General features: G+C 39.6%; 1 protein-coding gene across 2 annotated transcripts in view; it reads right to left on the bottom strand.

Moving 5' to 3' along the window:
- Positions 1-16812, bottom strand: part of DPP6 (dipeptidyl peptidase like 6) — a 490996-nt gene that overhangs the window by 395825 nt on the left and 78359 nt on the right. The gene's annotated exons all lie outside the window — the stretch shown is intronic.

The raw sequence follows: 16812 nt of genomic DNA, 5'->3' as shown, positions 1-16812 counted from the left end.
AAATATTTAATAGGAAAAATAAATCCTACAGAAGCATGTGGATTCCCAGACCCTCACACATTCCAGTGAAACATGTTCAGGGACTGGAGGTGCAATGGAAAACAGCTATCCCTCCTTCACAAAGTGCCTGCATGCCCCTTAGTACATTCCTTGAAATTGAGCATGCAGATATTCAAGAAACAAAGGACTAGTAATGTGGACTGGTTGTCTTCTGTTGATTGTTCTGTTGGCATGGTATTCTGCTGTGTTTTCTTTGATACAATGAACTTTGTGGCAGTAAAATGAGCCTCGTGGCACAGTGATTAAACTGCAGTACTGCAGTGAAAACTCTACTCACAACCTGGGTTCAATCCCAGGTAGCTGGATTGAAGTTCTCTCACCCTGCCATCCTTCTGAGGTTGGAAAATTGAATGCCCCACTTGCTGGGAGGGGTGGCAACATGCAGCCAACATAATTAAATCGTAAATCCCCTAGAGAGTGCTTTAAGCACTATGGGGCAGTATAGAAGCAGCACGCTTTGCTTTTTTTGCTTTTAAGAGCTGTTCAACATTGGAATGGATTGCCCCAAGGGATGCTGGATTCTCTTCCATCAGAGATTTTTAAATAGAGGTTAAATGGCGACTTGTCAGGGATGCTACAATGGTGGATTTCCTGCTCCAGCAGGGGGTTAAAGTAAGTGAACCCTGGAGAATCTTCCAACTCTATAATTCTATGATTATATAATACTGGTCTGAAATAATGGTGCCACTTTATTCTGCCTTACTCAGGCAAAATCCATAGTGTTGTATTCTGAAGGATATCTTGGCCATCTGGAACATAACCAGGAAAAGTGAAAAAAGATGTGAGAAGCCTAGAAATCAATATGGACAAGCCATGAGAAAAAATGGTAATATGGGCCACAGATATGACACTTGGCCCACCCCTACCCTAGAAGGTAGGACTTACACCAAAAGATTCAAATTATTAGAGAGGGAACTTCAACTGCTATTAGGAGCATCTTTTGGGGTGTTATCAAAATAAAAGGTAATGGTGCCTCAGACTGAGAGGTAAATCTCCTCATGCCCATGTATCACTTGGCATGAAACCTAACTGTAGGCATCAAAATAATTCAACATTTTAAAATAAAACATTAAAGGTCCCTAAATATCCTTAACCTTAAGGAGCCTCAGGGACCTCTGGATTCAACGGGCCTTTGGACTGAAGCAAAATTTGTTAGATGCTCTTGTCAATCACTGCCAACAATGATTTACTCCCTTCTGGATCTCATAGCCTTGTATTCCTAAGAGTCTTACTCAAAAGAATCACTGTCACAGCTACAATCTGAACTATTATCCATCTCTTGCCATTTTATTGGACTCTTGTTATGCCTTTTGGCATCTCTCTAAAGAGGCAAGGTATAGAGTGGGCAGCATGTGGCATTCTGAATATATCTATCTTTTTCCCTTTAAACACAAACACACACACACACACACACACACCATCCAAATATTTATGAAGAACATGAATCCAGGCAGCCACTGGTCAATGATGTCTTTAAAATTTGACCTAAAGATCAAAGCCATCGAGGGATAAAGACAATGAGTCAGCATGTCTTATCTTGTAGTTAAGTTTTATCTTCTTCCTTCCTGATTTCCTCAGAGACAAACCAAGCATATAAGGCAAAACAGAATTACCCTTTCCCATAGAGAAGCATCACCACTCCTTCCTATGTAGTTATGCAAGGAATGGAGGACAGGAGTTTTGGGGCTGGGCTATACCACAGAGAGAGAGAAAAGCTAGCAACAGGGATAGTGGCAAAACAGGTGGGTCGCTGGTCTGCCTGCCTGGTGTCCTCAAGAAGAGGACAGGTGGGAGAGAATGGCACCAAGAAGCACAGGAAGCCTTTCAACTGGGTTCATTCATCTGTATCTAGGCCAGTGTTGATAGCAGGATTTTAGGCAGGATTTCTTCCCAGTGCTCCCTGGTGTTGTTGTTGTGACTCCTATCCACATACTAATGGAGCCTAATTGTGCTTAGCCTCCAAATCAAACAAAGCTTGGGAATGTCCAGAGTGGCACAATGGTTAGTGCTTCATCTGTAAAATGCTGCACCCACAACCAAATCTTATTTTAAAAAGAAAAATCAGTATGCTGGGAAAGCATTTTATTTATTTCATTTCATTTATTTCATTTATACCCCGCCTATCTGATCATTGCGACCACTCTAGGCTGTAAATTTACAGAACTGTAAGTTTTCCTGGGGGTCGGGCGACAGTAAATAGGTTTGTCTGTTGCACAAAACAAGGAGCCCTGTGCCACCTTTTTCTGTTTGGCACCAGCTTTTGTGGCTTGTAGCCCACTTCATTAGATGCATCTGGCCAAGCAGGTGGCAATCCATGAAAGCTTATGTCACAAAAAGAGAGTGTCCTTAATGTTCCTTAAGACTAAGTTGCACGTAGCCCAAGCACAGCTTTATGGCAACAAACAGTAATTGAGGCTTGGTGAAATTGTGAGGACCCCGAGCGAGAGCTGCCATTCAGGTCTGTACCTTCTCCTGGTTGAACCTCAAAGCACATGGTCCTTCCTTGTTCAGTTTCTCCTGGTAATCTGTGGCCAAAATCCTCTTGTGCAGCTACATAATTAGCATAACACTTGCAGGTGAATTGCCCCAAGTTAAGAAATCTCTATAGATATTATCAGTTGTACACTGTGTCATACAACTCAGTATCCAAGGGTCATATCTATGGTAATTTCCTAACCTGGGGCAATTTGGATGCAAAAGTTACACCAGAATGGCTGGTCCCAACTTTGGGTCCCACATGTCCTTGGACTAAAACTCCCAGAAGCCTTCACCACTAGCTGTGCTAACCAAAATTTGTGGGAGTTGTAGTCCAAGAACATCTGGGGATCCAAGGTTGGGAAACACTGGTCTAAATACAGCCTATGAGCATACAATGTACATGTGTATGCTGTACTGAGTAAATTAATTGAAAAAAAGAAATAAGTTGAGAATAGAGATGGGGATATTTGCATTCGTATACAAATACGAATATCCCATTCTCTAGGTGAGAATCAGGTTTTGCTACTGTGATGTCACCCTCTCTCCCAAGAATTTGCACCCAGTTTGAATGTCTACCAATGACTAAGTGGGTTATTGTTCTTAGAATCTGGGCACATATGGGGAACCACATTATTGAATGCTACCCACACACCTCACTCCAAAAATTAGTCTTAAGAAGAACAGAAAATCAACCTGTCTTAGGGAAAGGGTTCGGGCCTGGTATTTTTGTCGCTTGTTTCTATGGACTACTTTTGTCTCATCTTTCTTGGACTACTTTATTCTCTCTCTCTCTCTCTCTCTCTCTCACACACACACACACACACACACACACACACACACAGAGAGAGAGAGAGAGAGAGAGAGAGAGAGCCCGTATGCCAGGGCATTCAAAACAAGTGAGTAGCCCTGTGCCCTTTGGTTTGAAACAGGAGAGTTTATCCAACATTTTACACCAATTGACTTGCTGTGTATATTAGAGAGAGGGAGGGAGATGGAACAAGCCTCAAGGCAAAAGCACATGGAATATAAGCCTCTTCCAAGTTCTCACTGCATTTATACCAACAGCTGTCCAAGAGTGAAAAAGCAAAGCGTGCTGCTTATATACCGCCCCATAGTGCTTCAAGCACTCTCCGGGCAGTTTACAAGTTAATTATGCAAGCTACACATTGTCCCCCCCCCCCCCAAGCAAGCTGAGTCTTCATTTTACCGACCTCGGAAGGATAGAAGGCTAAGTCAACCTTGAGCCGGCTACCTGGGATTGAACCCCGGGTCGTGAGCACAGTTTTGGCTGCAGGACAGCAGTTTAACCACTACGCCACGAGGCTCAGTTAAATTAATAAGAATAACTGAAAGCCATCAAGTCAGTTATGATTACCATTTCCAGGGTTTTCTAGGTTGTAAGTACTCAAAAGTGTTTTACCATTCCTTTCTTCTTCTCAGGGGTGTGTGTGTGTGTGTGTGTGTGTGTGTGTGTGTGTGTGTGTGTGTGTGTGTGTGTGTGTGTGTGTGTGTGTGTCCCCTTTTTTCATTGTAACAATTGCATACTTTTATTTTAGAGTAACATAATTTATTATTTCAAGAACATTACATTTTTCTGTCATTTTGAAGGGGGTGTTTGCCACTCTTCTGCTTTTAAAGCTTTGAAAATAACAAAATCAAGTTAAAATAATACATTACCAAAATATTACTAATGCTCACCCCCAAAGAACAATGGATGCTGATCATTCTAACACATTATAATTTTAAAAGTAACAACATACTCATACACTAATACCCTTAACCAATTTCAGTAATATTTCTAGGCTCTGAGCCACAGGGCTCCTGCTCTGATTTGTAAAGCAAAATGCATTTTCAAATGCTCGCCCATAGCAAGCTCATTTATTTGCACTGTCTCCCTATTGATAATGTGTCAGAGAACAGATATGATTGCAACAAGGAATAAGGGAAATGTCATAATTCGTCTCTGTAATGATCTCAAAACTATAGCAAGCCTTTCTTTGTACTTCACATCATCATATTTAGGATAACGTTGTGGCCAACATCAATGCGCTACTTTTTATTATCTCATTAGCAAACAGACTCCACCCATGTATATAGTAGGATCTCTGAGAGTCACCTTACATATTCGTGAAGATGTTGGCAATGCCAATCCTTTCTAATATACTGTACAGGATAGCAGCGCAGCATCAGAATTCTATCCATCAATTCTATATGAGGTTGAAGGCTGTTAAGGTTATTTATTTATTTATTTATTTATTTATTTATTTATTTATTTATTTATTTATTTATTTATTTATTGCATTCCTACTCCCTTCTCCATTCACTACTAACTCATGCTCAAGACAGATTATAGTCATAAAAGAACAAAAACTACAAGTAAAAGCAAATTAAGCCACAGAATCATGAAAATCAACTAAAATCTAAAATATTGCTTATTAACTTGCCAAGTGTTCTTCTTTGCTAGATATGTTTACATTCTAGCTCACCTAGCTACGGCATGACTGCATAGCATATTCAATTAAAATTTAAATATCAAGCTACATTGAAGTCCTAGATAGATTAGGTCGAAGCAATGGGATATGCAATTCCTATTCACTCAGTGGGTCTACTCTAAGTAGGACTAACAACTGCATTTAGCTCCTTGTCTACCTATAGAGCATGCATTCTACTTCTGAGCTATTGGCTTCATATCTGCACACACTTTACTTAAAGTGTGTTGTGGTGGTGTAATTTAAGACATAATTTATCATTGTTATTCAAACTTCTTTTAACATTTCTGGTTATGCACTAATGCACTGGTTCTTAACCTTGGGTTTCTTAGGAGTTTTGGACTGCAACTCCCAGAAGCCTTCACCACCAGCTGTCCTGACTGGGGTTTCTGGGAGTTGCAGTTCAAAAGCATCCGAGTAACAAAGGTTAAGAACCACTGCTTTAATGCACCATAAACATACGGGAAAGGACAGTGTAATATCGAAATAAACTAACCAGATTACAGAGCCCTTGCACTTCTCCAGTGACAAAAGCAGGGCTCCAATAATTATTTACTACTAATCACTGTCAATTCAAGGCCCCAGTGCCATAAATCTGAGCTACCCTGCTTGCACCTATAGGAATCAAACATAGGCACAGTTGTCAGGAAAGTGCAGTTCTTCCAGATGTATTTATGGAAGGGGTGTATTTGGGGTGGTGACGGTGCTCAATTTGGGATGCAAATGTAAGAGAGCTAGGAGTTCTGATTCCTCTCTAGATTGCAGCCCAGGATTAGAACATATGCACGGAGGAGAAATTCTGACAAGTGAAACAGAAGTTCAAATATAAACATACACATAGTTTCTCATTCTCAGCATATGCTACAGATACTGTTGCCGTTACTTCTGGTGAATCTAACTAAAGGAAAAAAAAATAGTGGGGTTCTCTCTGGAAGGAAAGACAACCACACAGGAACAAGGAGGAGGAGGAGGAGGAAGAGGCTGAAACTGTACTCAGTATAATATATCCAGGTTCTATGCAACAATTTGTGGTAATTCATATGTCTGTTCTTCAGGAGCAATTGATTTAGGGCACTTCCAGACAGGAAGTTCCTCCACTTTTTCTCTGGGTTGACCATGAAGAGTAAGAGACTTCCTGGGATTCATATCCAAATCGCACTTTTCTGGAAATATCTTCTCTCCTAGAAAACCCAGTAATCCTTTAAAATAATATTTTAAAAACTCAATTTGCTGCCAAAATTTCTCTTCTGGAAGTTCTACGTCTCTGCCTTTGTACTTACCAGCAAGCTAATTAAAAGCTTCTAACCAGGGACTCTGACCACAAAATGGACTTCCATTCACTTATCTTCAGCCTTGAGAAAAGGAGACTGAGGAGTGATATGATAGCACTTTAAAAATATTTGAAAGGCTGTCCTAAAGAGGAGGGGCAGGATCTGTTCTTGATCATCCCAGAGTGCAGGACATGCAACAATGAGCTCAAGTTAAAGGAAGCCAGATTTTTGTTGATTATCAGGAAAAACATCCTAACTGTTAGAGCAGTACGACAGTGGAACCAGTTACCTCAGGAGTTGGTGAATGCTCCAACACTTAAGGCATTCAAGAAAACTTAGATAATCACCTGGCAGATATGCTTTGACTGTATTCCTGCATTGAGCAGGGGGTTGGACTTGATGGCCTTGTAGGCCCCGTCCAACTTCACTTTTCTATGATTTCTATGATCTCCAAAGAACATCCTGCATGCATTTTTTTCAAATGCACAAACAAATGCACAAACAATTGCCCAATGGTCTTGAGCTACTTTTGTTTGGTTTTGCACCTAATTTGACAAATCTAGTTGAAAACCTCTAAGCAGGAACTCTGAGTGTGGATGAATAGAGAGAAATGCTGGTGGTAAGTTCTACCCACAGAACAAACCAAGGTAAGAAAGAAACCATGCCATAAAAGCAGAGGGGGAGAAAAGCATGAAGTCATTTTTGTTACTACTTATTACTGTTCTGTGACAAAGCAGACATGGTGTGGATGATGGGAAAATGATGGTGTCATCAACACACATTCAGAACAAATGCTGCATCTGGAAGATCCACCAGTCTCTACAAAAAATAATCCAATCAGTGTTGAGCTGTAGCCTCTGACCATAAATAAAAACCCTTCAGTCATTCAAACTTACAGGGAAGCACATACACCTTTGACAGCGTGATATATGGAAGCATATCCACATGACTGAAGTGATAAGATGTTGTAAAGTACCACTCAAGAGTAGAAAAAGTAGCTATGGCATGTTCAGCACATATCTCTCTATAAGGACAGCTTTGTATTTTGATTTCCTCTTTGTAATGGGTGTCCTATTCCTATATATCACACAAAACATAATCATTGCTTACAATGATAATGTTTTGATGAGGGAGAGGATGCTTAGCAGATTTCCTTTTAATAACAACAAATTATATCATGCATTTTGTCGAGATTAATGTGCTCAACCTTTAAATACAAATCATACTTCCTGTAAAGTCTTCAGAGTTTTGAATTAAAAGGATTTACAGAGCTGAAGGGAGCTACATCCTCTTGTTGATTGTGGGATTTAATTAAGCTACTCTGGGTCCTGACTGCATTTGGAGGGGGAGGAATAAATTTTGTTAGCTCACTAGCTGTTGAACAATGTTTCTTTCTTTTTTCCTTTGAGAATACAAACAACTACTGCAGCTAAAACTGTGCTCACGACCTGGGGTTCAAATCCCAGGTAGCCGGCTCAAGGTTGACTCAGCCTTCCATCCTTCCGAGGTCGGTAAAATGAGTACCCAGCTTGCTGGGGGGGCAATGTGTAGCCTGTATAATTAAAATTGTAAACCGCCCGGAGAGTGCTGGTAGCGCTATGGGGCGGTATATAAATCCAATAAATAAATAAATAAAATAAATAAATATAAGCCCTTCTTATGAAGAGAAACACCCACATGACAAACTTTAAGAAAATGTCTTTTAACCAGACCCTTTCCCCTAGAGGAAAAATGAAGGAATTAAAAAAAAATCAAGCAGGAGAATTTCAAGTCTATGGGTGTAAAGCCAGTCTGTTTGGGGTGGGGCAGATTTACTGACTCTTTACTTTTCTCAAGACAGACCACAGGACTTTTCATTTCAATAGCTGCCAGCTGGGCAATATAGCGATTGTATCTTTCAAATTATTTCTTTCCATCTGACTACATGACTCATTCAGTCTTCCTGTCTATCGCTGTACTATATCCACATATGAGGCAACTTTCATTCATTCATTCATTCATTCATTCATTCATTCATTCATTCATTCATTCATTCACTCACTCACTCACTCTCCAGATACAGACAGGCACACACAGCTAAATTAGACAGAAGAGGAAACTGTGTTGTTTAAGGGACATGGTTCCAGTAGACCAGAAGCAAAAGTTTAAAGATACTGATTCTAGCCCCACCCCAATCCAGCTGCAAATATTTGAAAAACTCCAGCTTACTTCTCTTAAGGATACATAGTTTTTGCCATTTAATGATTAAGCCAGTGGTACTGTGCCCTATAGACTGATTTTAGTTAATTAAAATTAATCTATTTTTAAAATGAGTCCCTTTACCTTTTATACCAAGTTTTAGATGTTCCATTTTCACAGTTATAGTGAAAACAGATACACACACACACACACACACACACACACAAAGACATTCTTATTACTATAGAATATTTTCATTGTTCTTTTGTTCTACTATGTTTTGTAAAATGAAATTGGATTTGTGCAAATGAGATATAGAAATATTTCTGAAAATAACAATAAATAGCATCAAGTAAAACTTTTTCCACTACCACAATCAAAGAGCCAGACAACTCCAAAAGAGACCCTCCCCAATTCTTAAAAGTGAAATTAGCTTAACCATTCATTACAAAGTGCGAAATCATGTACCTGAATGTATTCTTTCAAAACCTGCCAAAGGGTACTCTCAATAATCATTTATTTACAAACATGGCTCTCTTTGTTTGCCTGTCTATACATTTTATTATCAGTTGATTTTTTTTTCAAAAATGAAAAAAATATATATTTTACATCTTTGTAAAGGCAGCCTTCACTGACATATATCAATCGAAATATAATCCTCATAAGCCGATCTATATCCATAGCTATCAGATAAACTGACCTGCCAGGCTCTGTGTTTCACTCTTTCCACTTGGCTTATGATTGTCCAGCTCACTCTACGGGGACTTCATGCAAGAGTCAATATTTAGAGATTATCACCAGCTTTGTAACTCGAAAGTGATTTCTCAGAGGAAAGATTCAGCTTCCTCCCTTCTTTTAAAAGTCAATAGGAGTTCCTTCACTGTTATTTAATGCCCAAAAAGGAGGGAAGCAAAGTAAGCAATATTTTTACTTTGCTTTAATTTTAAGATCATTTCACACATAACTCAAAGATGTGCTCAGGCTTAACATCAGGTCCACACACTACAAAAAAAACACACACACTCCCAGCTCTGTTAGTAGTTCTGCCAATAGATGCGACTTTGTTTTATTTCTACAGTAGGACCCTCTTATCCCCAAGATCAGTATCCACTGATTTACTTAGCCAGTCTGAAAATATTAAAAATATATATTTTTAAAAATTCTAGAAATATATATTTCTTAAGATAAAGTTATGATAAGTGGCCACTAGAGGGGACCAGAGACCATCCTATATACCAGTGGTTCTTAACGTGGGCGATAATGCCCCCCAGGGGGCAATTTCATTTTTCAGGGGGGCGGTAGAACGAAAAGGGGCGGCGTGGGGGCGCTGGAGCAGAAGGGGGGCGGTAGGGGGGCGCTGGAGCAAGCCAAACCTGCTAAGATGGCTGCAGCCTTTTTACAGTGTGCATGAATATATATTTTCCTCCAATCTTAATTTAGTTTCAGAGTTTTCATCTTGAATTTTTTAGTTCCTGCATTGCGGTTTGTTTTTATGCCCTTTTTATATTTCTTTTTGCATCTTAAAATTCACTTGCAACTAAATCATTAAATGTTACTCTTTTGGGGCATTTCATTTTCTTGGAATTGAATTTTGTTTTCAGGGGTCATTGGATTTAAGTGTCTTAAATAAATAAATAAATAAATAAATAAATAAATAAATAAATAAATAAATAAATAAATAAGATATCATCACCGCGGGGAGGGGGCGATGATAACTCCCTCAACGGCTCAAGGGGGCGTTTCTTTCTAAAAGGTTAAGAACCACTGCTATATACTGTATAGCATTCACTATTAAAATAGAGTTCTCCATAATCAGCATTTTTAAACATCCGTGGAGGGTTTGGAACCAATCCCCCACAAATTTGGGGAACTTACTGTATTTTGTATTGTTAGGTTTACACCTAACAGCAATATACGAAGACATCCAAAGTTACTAAATTGCTCATTATTTTAGACTATTCCTTGTAACTTTCTTCCTACAGTCTGGCTCATTACTTTCACTTTTGTTTAGTTTCAGCCTCTAATGAAGTTATCCTTTCTCAGCCAGCTTTCCCTAATTTTCTTCTGCAACCTCTTATCTCAACTGTCTTCATGTGATATTTGTGAACTGTTGTAATAGTTTAGCATATTAGCCCTATTGCAACACACATACAAGAGAACAGCTGCACACAAGTTTCAGGTACATACTAAGTCTACCAGTTGTTCAATAATCTAAGGGAATTTACACTGCTCTCATTCATGGTACAAGCTTGCACCAATAACGGATTGTTTCATGGGGAGGGGGGGTGATGAGTCTTCTACTTTGCAAAAAACGAAGTAATGTTTTAGTAAAGTATAACTCACAGAGTAAAACTTAACAATTAATCTTTTACAGACCTCCAAGCAACATAATCAAATTCACTTTTTATGTCTGAAGAAGTGGATGTTATCTACAAAAACACACATTTTAACAATTTTCTGGATCCATGTTTTAAAATCATATTCCTTTCCAAGCTCTGATCAGATGCTTCCACAAGGGCTTTAATTTTGCTTACAATTTTCATTCCTGGATTAATATTTTTGTCCTTCTGGCTCATGATTATAACAGGACTCAGGGATATGTTTCAGAAAAAGCTCACACTTGTCCTGGTTACATGTTTCATGCCGTCTCCGTGTCAGTCTCAAGGGAAACATCACGTAGAGCAGTGGTCCCCAACCTTGGGCCTCCAGATGTTCTTGGATTACAACTCCCAGAAGCCTTCACCACCATCTCTGCTAGCCAGGATTTCTGGGACTTGAAGTCCAAGAACATCTGGAGGACCAAGGTTGGAGACCACTGAGAGAGCATCGCAATAGTCGATCTGGGAGATTACCAGTGCCTGCACCAAGATCCTGATGGAGCCCTTGTCTAGTTAGGAGCAGAGTTGGGCAATACGCCTGAGCTGATTAAAAGCCAATCTGGACATGGCTGCAATCTGGGAATCTCAGCCAGATCCAGAAGAATGGCCAGATTATGAATTTGATCCCCAAATTGCAGGGGGGGGAAGCACCATTCAGTCTACTGATGATCCCCATAACATTTCAGAGTCCCCCTCCCCGGAACAGAATCTCAGTCTTGTCCAGATTCAGTCTGAGCCTGTTTGCCCTGGTCCATTCCAGTATATAAATTCAATAAATAAACAAATAAACAACCACTATAGTTCTACTGAAACGCTTTGAAGTGGTGCAAGAATTCCATGATGAAAAGATCCGATGCAGGGATCTGAACGGAATGGTTAATGATTTTAATAAATCACTGAGAATAACATAGCCTTAGCCTTCACCCAAGAATAGTTCTTTACTTGACAGTCCTTGGGAAGAAAGCAACTGTATTCTTTAGGCCTCATCCACCTTGTGAGAAAGAAAAAGAAATTGGAAACAGCTCTCTTATCCTTCGTTCTTGGCACATTAAGGATGTGTTGAGGATTCATTCACGTCTGTTCAGAAATGTTTAATGGTTCTGGGTAAAATGAAAGATAACAAGCTGCCAATAATTTGTTATTTGTAACTAATTCCTATTTGTAACAATGAGATCACAACTAAGAGCACAAACCTAACTACAGTGGACCCTCGACTTACAGACGACTCGACTTACAGACTTTTTGAGTTACAGACTTCTCTGGCCGCAAAATTTAGGTTCGACTTGCAGCTGGAGAATCGACCTACAGACCAGAAAAAAACCAAAATGGAACAAAAATGGCCGGTTACGGCATTAATCAGTTTTCAATGCATTGTAGGTCAAAGGAGACTTGACCTACAGACTTTTCGACCTGCATCCACTGTTTCAATACAGATTAATTCTGTAAGTAGAGGGTCCACTGTAGCCAAATTGTTCAAGGGTTGACTGGGCTTAGCTAAGGATGTGCTGAATCCACTCCCTCCCAGCTTAAGGATATTAGAAATTATTTAAGACTACCCTTATCTTGGCCCAACTTTGTGCCAACACAGTGGCTGTGAATTTGTGCTGATAAGGGGTTTGGATCTGGCATAACTCTGCTTCTCTCCCACTCCAGCTCTGTTTTTCAGCTCTTCTGCCAGCTGATCTCATCCAGTACAACAGCTGTGCCAGCAGATCTGAGCTCAGTGTACATGGTGACTATACCAGCACAAGAGAATTCTACCCCTTTCAAACCTAGAGCCACCATATCTTTCTGAATGGACTGTAAGTTATATTACCCTTGTAATATGATTGGGGATAATTCTATTTCTTCTGTGGAGCAAGCTGTTCTAGCTACTTGCACGATTACATGGGTGTGGTTTTGTGCTTTAAACCAAAGCAACTGCCTTCTAGCATTCCAGTATTTTCTTAAAAGGGCTATAAAAGTCACTATTTTATTTATCCTTGAATTACACGATAGGGTAGTTTCCCCTTCCCCCCCCCCCCAAAAAATGAAATCAGGATTAAGTAACTTTTTTTTTACCCTTGTAACTAATTAAAATAAGTTTCTAAGCTTTGAAGAGAATGCTTAAGATTGCCATTGGGCTTGTCAACAATTATTATCAGCAAACTGCTGGATAGCTCAGCAGCTGAGGAAAGTTGGGAGTTTCATTTCCCATTATGCCTTCTTGATAGAGGCTGTACTTGATGGTCTTGATGATCTAATTGTGTAGTTCTAAGATTATTATTATTATTAAATTCTAAATGTTCATCTGTACATGTAAGTTAGCACATGCCAGGTTTATGTTGGTGTCCTCTTTTACTGGCCATGCGTTTCTACTTTTTTTTTTTTTTCTTTTTCTTTTTTTTTTTTGTTTTTTGGGTATAGCCTCAGTGGACTTATTAACATCCCTAAAAGCTACATTATGTCCTGCGTGACGGATTCCTGGGTGTGCTATGCCCTTCCATTCAACCAGCTCTCGGCAAGTCTGTTTCTCAGTACTTTGTAGCACCCTTGGATCAGAAAAACGCATTGTGAAAAGCTGTTTCTATTTTAATTCTGAACACAGGCAGACAATCACAGTGCGCCAAAAGGAAGAGACCACAGCTGGTACGGAAATTAAATTTACTTGCATGCTTCCAATAATGTATTAGATACAGCGCGAATGATGAAGGGATGACAATAAAGAAAACATATTTGAAATTTTGGCCTGGCAGTGGGACTTCAGAATTTTAGGGCATTTTATTGAATGGATTTTGATGCTCTCTCTAAAAAATTACATTTATTGCCACTGTTAGTGCTAGCATATGGGAAATAATAATCAGCCAGTTCTCTGATGGTCACATTTTATCTCCTCACTTAAAAAAAATGCAAACAAACAGTTTAGAAAGGCACTGTTAACCCTGCTGAATGCATTTACCCATTAGATTCCAGATTATGTTTTGCAACACTTTACTAAAAGATAACATTTTTTTCTCACAGTTTTGAGGATGAAATCTAGAAATATTTTAAATGTCTGTCTAAAACCAAGTGTGCTGATGTCATCCCACACATGCAAACACACCTGTTGCATACTGCCAAGACTTAAACAACTTCCTTCACAGTTGCAAAAATTTCCAATGCGATATTGGCCATAGCTATGATTTAAAAGATCAAAATATCACATTATGCTAACTGCAAAGAGTGCCAGAAAAGTTGCTCTGGGAACAAATTCCAAAAGGCAAAGTAAAAGGAAAAGGAAAGGGGGGAAGGAGAGGAGAGGAAGCTGTACCAGTCCTGGAATAAAAACCATTCCAGACAAAACTAGTAAAAAATTCTAATGTTAAAACTTGTGCCAAGCATTTTGCTCACCTAGTAAATGGACACAGCTTCAATACACTTTTGTCTCTGTAACAGACTAAATGACAGATATAGAGCATATCAGTGACTGAACGTTTATTTAAAATGTTTTAAAACTACTCTTCATTCTAAAATATCAGGTCAGTGTAGTAAAAGGATTAACACTACATGTAGAAAAAAAAAGCTTTGATGTCTTCTGATGAAAATAAACCAGAAACATTAAGAATGCAGAGAAATTTAACATAAACCACCAGAGCATGGATGGATAATCTGGATGGATTTCAGTATAGCACCAAAATATTAAATATGTTTGCAGCAGTCATATATGAATGGGAAGTATTCCTGAGATGGCAGCAACATCTGCCAGCCTTCTGCACAATAGGTTACTTCTTGCGACTTGCTTTCCCCAAAATTTCACAACCACAACACACACACACACAGAGAGAGAGAGAGAGAGAGAGAGAGAGAGAGAAGGAAGGGGCTATTAGCTGCTTTGTCTTAGTACTACCAAACATCCTGGGCTCGGTCAACTGCAGAAAGGTCAAAGCTTCCAGACCTTAACCCTCCTCCCAAGGATAACTACCCCAACCAGCACAAGCTTTGTTCAGCAACTGTCTGGCTGCAGAGCCCAAGGTTGAGAGTTCGATTCCCCATTATGCTTCCTTGAGAGGGGCCGGACTTGGTAATCCATAGGGTCCCTTTCAGCTCTGCAGTTCTAAGATTATAAGATATAAGACACTGCCTCCATATGTAGACTTATACTGTAATATGAATTGTTGGATAGCTCAGTGGTTTACGCAACTGGATCCAGAGGCTGAGAGATGGATTCCCCTCTGTGCCTCCTTGACAGGGGCTAGACTTGGCATTCCATAGGGTCCCTCTCAGCTCTGCAGTTCTAAGATGATTATCATGTGGCATGTCACCTGCAGGCCAAGGTTTCCAGGGAAAAGAACATTAGTATAGCTGGAATGCAAACTGTGGGCTTGTCCCAACTTCACCTTGCTAGAGGGCAAGGCATTCTGTAGTCTTCCCTTAAAGGAGAATGAACGGGAGAATGATATTTTGTACAAATTAAGCAAAACTGTGCAACAATACTATAATTTTAAGTCATGCAAACTGCAGCAAATGATGGTAGCTGCTGCCTTGCTGCATGGGCTTTTAAGAGTCAGAAGCAGCAGATAAGTTGTTTGAAAGTTTTCCTTCTCAAACAATCAGTTATTGTGTGATTCCCCTGTGTATGTTTTGCTTCCCAAAGGGAAAGCATACGAGCTTTGCATAAATACAGTTTGCTTTCAGAGAGAGCTTGGCAAGAAAGTACAGAGTCAAGGAATCTCACAAGGCTTTAATGTTTCTTCTCAAAGTGCAGAGATAGTCTAAATGGCCAGAATTTAAAATCTAGTATTATTTATTTCCCCACTCTATGGACTGTTGCTGTTGTTATGTTTCTCTAGTTTTCCAAGTCCAGTTACAGTCAATGTCCAGTATTTCATATATGTTGCAACATTATGAAAAAAAGAAGATATAAATTGTATTTCACTCTATTGGTAGGTTGGTAGTGTCAGGATACATTCAACACTAGACATTTGAGGATTTGTGCTCTCTTGAAATACATCCCCTAAGATTTTCCCATCCTTCTATGGGAGTTGTAGTCTAAAAACACACATTTGCACACCTCGTCCAGTCCCTTTCTTGGATCCACAACTTGGTGTAGGGGTTTGAGTGTATCAGAGAGCAATGCTTTCAGAAACCTAGACTCCCATTACCCGTTTGGTCTCCTAGCAAGACCAAACAAGGTGGAATGGGCACAGCTGAGGGATCAGACTAAAATGCATACACCCTCTTCAAGGCAACTGCAGGCCAGTACCAGCAGCTGAAGGTGACACTAGCAGAGGAGGCAATGGAGGGGACATTCAAGCTAACTCTTGTTAGTACTATGTGGAAAGTGATAATGGGAAACCATGATGAACTTTCCTTACCGTGAAAACCCTATGATGAGACAATGCAAAATGAAACAAGAGATGGTGCTGCATGATAAGACTCCCTGGTCAGAAAGCACTCAATCAGCTGTTGGGAGAGAGCAAAGGACAAGTATAAATAACTCTGTTGCTAATGATGCAACTAGATTGAAGCTGAAAGGATGTCCACTGGCACAGAAGTTAAAGGAAAGTCTGATGCTGCACAACACATACATTTAGAACATGGAATGGGAGAAGTATGAATTAAGGTAAACTGGAAACTATAAAGCAAGAAATGGAATAATTAAAGTGGCCTGGAATGGGGTATTTCCAATCAGCCAACTACAAAGTGTTCTACTGTAGAAATGACAAATCCAGAAGAAACAGGGTGGCTTTAATACTGAGGCAAGATGCATTACAGGCAGTTAGGGGCTGTAATGCAGGTTTTGACCAAATAATATCAATCAGGCTCTGTAGAAAGCCGATCAACATAATCATCATTCAACTCTATGCGCCTTGTACTGATGCTAAAGAAGATGAAATTGAAAGCTTGAGGGTGGAAAATTCATGGCAATACAAACTAGATCAACGATGTTCAAACCATACTGAGAGATCTGATTCACCTCCTCTCCTGCTCCTCCTACTC

The sequence above is a fragment of the Pogona vitticeps genome, chromosome 6, assembly GCF_051106095.1.
Source record: "Pogona vitticeps strain Pit_001003342236 chromosome 6, PviZW2.1, whole genome shotgun sequence".
Lineage (NCBI taxonomy): Eukaryota > Metazoa > Chordata > Lepidosauria > Squamata > Agamidae > Pogona > Pogona vitticeps.
The sequence above is the reverse complement of the archived record's forward strand: the minus strand, read 5'-3'. Positions and strand labels throughout refer to the sequence as shown.